This window comes from Rosa rugosa, chromosome 2 (genome assembly GCF_958449725.1).
Source record: "Rosa rugosa chromosome 2, drRosRugo1.1, whole genome shotgun sequence".
NCBI classification, from domain to species: Eukaryota; Viridiplantae; Streptophyta; class Magnoliopsida; order Rosales; family Rosaceae; genus Rosa; species Rosa rugosa.
Window position 1 is genome coordinate 43,495,809 of NC_084821.1, and position 4,564 is coordinate 43,500,372.

The 4,564-nt window shown below is 41.6% G+C and overlaps 1 long non-coding RNA gene across 1 annotated transcript; it reads left to right on the forward strand.

Annotated features, from left to right (window-relative positions):
* Positions 1-216: 216 nt before the first annotated feature.
* On the forward strand, positions 217-3,756 carry LOC133733908 (uncharacterized). Its single transcript, XR_009857971.1, has 3 exons — positions 217-1,800; positions 2,476-2,551; positions 3,477-3,756. It is a non-coding gene; the product is annotated as an uncharacterized LOC133733908 (long non-coding RNA).
* Positions 3,757-4,564: the final 808 nt, after the last annotated feature.

Consider the following 4,564-nt stretch of genomic DNA (forward strand, 5'->3'; position numbering starts at 1 on the left):
AGTATATACAGTTGTATGGTATGCATACGTATATACGGTCTGTACGGTATGTATACATATATACGGTATGTACAATTTCATACCGTAGCCGAGCTAAAAAGTTGTGGGCCGAATAGTAGGCCCGAATAGTAAGCCCAAATTTGGTTGGGCCTATTCAAAATGCGTTTGGTTCGGCCGATTGGTAGGCCCAAATAGTAAGCCCAATTGTTCGGCCGATTGGTAGGCACAAATAGTAAGCCCAATTGTTCGGCCCGAATGGTAGGCCCAAATGTTAAGCCCAATTGTTCGGCCCAAATGGTAGGCCCAAATGTTAAACCCAAATTGGTTCGGGCCGGTTCGAAATGTGGATGGTTCGGTTTCTTCGGCCCAATTGGCCAGCCCTGATGCTTAGCCCAAGGATTGAGCAAGCCCAAGTCATCATCACTGGGTGTCAGATTTTATTGGCATGCTTTTGGGGATGATTTGTTTTGAGTGATGCATCTCTATTGTTGTGTAGAATAGTGCATGCTTAAGTTTTACTATAGAGAATTACCGTGATGCTAATTGAGTAGCGAAACGCTTTGTGAGAATGTTTACTGTGCTTGTATGCCAGTACAGGATGATGATCTATGTGAAGATCTATGTGATGATCTATGAGATGATCTATGTGAAGATCTATGTGAGGATCCATGTGGTGATTTTGTGTGAGTTTACTTTTGTGATGAAAGAATTTGTGGCCTTAGGAATGTATTTTTATACAAAGGGCTGTGGCTTTGTAGATTACTACAGCTTTGGAAAGGATGGAGATTCGATGGTTAGGTTAACCGTAATCGAGAGCAATTAACTTGCGCTTAAATTTCGGGACGAAATTTCTTTAAGGAGGGTGGATTGTAATACCCGAAAAATTCAAGTTAATTTCCGATGACGTTTTGGAAATGATTTCGTGGTCGTGGACACGAGTACGAAGCTTAGAGGAGTGTGGAATTAGTTCGAACGATTTTATTTTGAAAACTGAACGTTTTAGGGGGGTCAAAGGAGTTGACTTTTTATACATTGGGAAATTGGGAAAACTTCCTTCATGAAAGTTGTAGAGCGCGTCGATACGAGTTCGTGGACATATGGAACGTAATATTCGGAGTTCGTATGAATAAGTTACGAATATTTGAAAATTGGGATTTTCTATAAATATGAAAAAAAATCCGAATATTGCAAATGAGGACAGAATTTCTGGAACTCCAGAAATTTCTCCCCATTTCTCTCCCGAGCCCAGCCGCGACCCCCTCCCTTCGTCACCTTCGTTCTTCCTCATCCGGCCACCGATTGATGTGAAACAAAGTGGGTTTTTCTGGTCTCGACCCCCTTTACGAGTTTGTAGAAGAAATCGAAGTGAAATACGAGCTGTATGAGGCTCTACAAGGTCGAGAAGAGAGCCTCGTCGGAGACGAAATCGCTCTTCCCCACTTTTTCTGGGCTCTACTTTGTCTGGCCATATCTTCCTCTACAGGCCTTCGATCGACCTGATTCCAAAAGCAATTTTTCTCACCGTGAAGTTTTCTACAACTTTCCAGAAGACATCGACTTGAGATAACCATCGTGGTGGCCGCTAGAAGACCGAGAAGCCGCACAGCCGAGCTGGAAATCGTCTTCCTTCGCCACCTTGGTTCTCCCAGCTCCGGCCACTATAGCTCGAGTTCTTTGAGGGCTTTTCTAGCCCAGAGGAAGTAGAAGCTATCCCCAAGAAGGCTTGCAGCGATTTGATCCGGGGTGATCGAATTTTGAAGATTGGGAAACTAGGGTTCTTCGGGTTTCAAAACTTGCGAGGTAAAATTCTACTTTTTGGCTTATAATCTGACTTTGGTGTAGTTATGAAAAGTGAAATTGGAGTTGAGTTGAAGGACTTTGATGTTGGGAGTTTTGTCTAATTTTGACTTTGGATGGGTGGCGGTGCCGCCACTGTGATGGTGGTTTCCGGCGACCTCCGGACACCCCAAGGACAGTTTCTGTCCATTTTTGTGTTCTACGTGTCGATACGATCGTTTGCATATATAATTCATAATTTTTGGATATCGTATGATGAAGTTATGAATTTTTAAGTTTCGATCGATTTCGATCGTTAGATTTGTGATATGTGAAGTTAGGACCGTCAGATGGACTTGTAGTTTTGATACGATGATCTTATGACTGTCCCAGTGGCTTTGTGTGGTCATGGGTGAAGATCCGACCGTTGGATCTTCGTATAAATGCAAAACGGTGATTAGGGAGGCGATTCGTGAGAATCCGTCCGTCGGATTTTTGTATAAATTTGTGAAGATGTTAGTAAGGACGATTCAGGAAGATCTGACCGTTGGATCTTCGTGATGATTTTTGGGGGGTGATCCTAAAGGCGATCCGTGAGGATCCGACCGTTGGATCATCATTTAATTTCGATCCGACCGTTGGATTGTCGTTTGAGTATGTTTTTGAGCTATTGGCTAAGTTAAGGTCATGTGTGATTAGGTGATTGACGGTCTCCCTTGGGTGAACGATTTCGGTGTGTATTGTGTTGAATTGAAGACGCAGCGGGAATATCGAGGTGAGTAAATCGCACATGGTTCATTCACGAACCGAAATTTGGTGATTTTATTTAATTGAGAAATTGTGGAAATTGTTTTACTAAAATAAATATTTGTTTTAAATTATATGGACTTGATCGACTACGGTCCATAGGTAAGTAAAATGTATTTAAACTATAAAAATGAATTTCTAGATTTTATTGCATGTGAACTATAGTTGGTATTAGTGGTCACTCTTGTGTGGGTGACTACGTATATATATATTTACGTGGAATATATATTGGATGGTGTGATTTACTGAGTTATATTTTGAGCATTACCCTTGGAATATGTGATTTATCTTAGATGTTGTGTTGTCTATGATAATGGGTAATTGAGTAAAGTGCGATAGTTGAGTCGTTGAGATGAATTAAATGAGGAGTCGAGTGAATTGAGAAAAGCAGTCATTCGTAAGGTGAACCTTGGCCCAGGTGACACTTTACGATACAGTTAGAGCTCTAGTCTGTCTGCCGTCATACTGCTTGGGGGATAAACGAGTTATCATATGCCCTTGGGTATGACATGACATACTGAATGGGGTGATTAATATAATTAATCATAAGCCTGTAAGTATGATATACTGAATGGGGTGATTAATATAATTAATCATAAGCCTGTAAGTATAATATACTGCATGGGATGATTTATATAAATAAATCATAAGCCTGTGAGTATATATTGAGTAAGAAGTTGTTTATTATTGAGTAGTCATGATGAGATGTGAGTTGATTGATGCTTGAAGTGATGTTGTACACTTCAATTCTTATGCAAAACAAAATTAAAATGTGCTTGAGTTGATTGTGTTACTTTAAATCGTGCAATCCTTTCATTTACTCATACGAGCTTTGCAAAAAGCTTACCGGGTTTGTATTGTTGCAATCCCGGTACACTATTCAAACGGTGTAGCGGGTAATCCTGCAGGTCAGGAGAATCAGGACGGTGATCGTGCGGGTTAGAGAATTTGTTTTAGTTTTACAGCAATTGTAATTGTGAGGTGAGTTATGCTCATTTGAGCCTTACAATATAATTTGGTGAGAGTGTGCTGTAATAAACAAATTTGAGATTTGGTTTATGTAATATCGAGCGATGTGAGGTGTGGTTGTTTTGAGAAAAAAATTCAGGTTGTATTTATGTGAGTTGTATTAATTCATGTTTCGGATTTTTAATTGTATTTAAAATTCGGGGCGTGACAGTCTATTGGGATCGATGTAGAGCATCCTGTACCCCATGTGCATACACAAAATGGTCTCGCAGAAGCCACCATCAAAAGGCTACAGATGGTGGCAAGGGCATTGGTTATGCGCACCAACCTGCCTATATCTGCATGGGGTTATGCAATATTGCACGCAGCTTTACTTATTCGTTTCAGACCCACAACTAGCCAACCATTTTCTGCGTACCAGTTGGTAACTGGATATGAGCCTGACATTTCACACTTACGCATATTTGGTTGAGCAGTATATGTGCCTATTGCGCCCCTACAGCGCACCAAAATGGGTCCTCAGAGACGATTAAGTATTTATGTTGGATACGAATCCCCAACAACTATCCGCTATTTGGAACCCTTGACAGGCGATCTCTTTACCGCTAGATTTGCGGACTGTCACTTTGATGAGACAGTCTTCCTGTCGTTAGGGGGAGATAGGAAAAAGGATTTTCCAAGGGAATGACAGGAATTGTCGTGGTTTGTCCCCACTCTGTCTCATTTTGATCCCCGCACTTCACAAAGTGAAAGTGAAGTGAAAAGAATAATCGATCTTCAGAACGTAGCAGATTCGATGCCTGATGCGTTTACTGATATCGTAAAAGTGACGAGATCACATATACCAGCTGCAAATGTGCCTGCAAGGTTAGAAGTCCCCAACAAGGGGCACGGTGCCGCAGATAGAGGCACTGCAACCACACTTAGTAGAGGTGTGGTTGAGGCCGTGGCTCCCCAAGGAAGAGGGGGAGGCCACTTGGTTCGATTAATGCTCACCCAAGGAAGAAGAGGG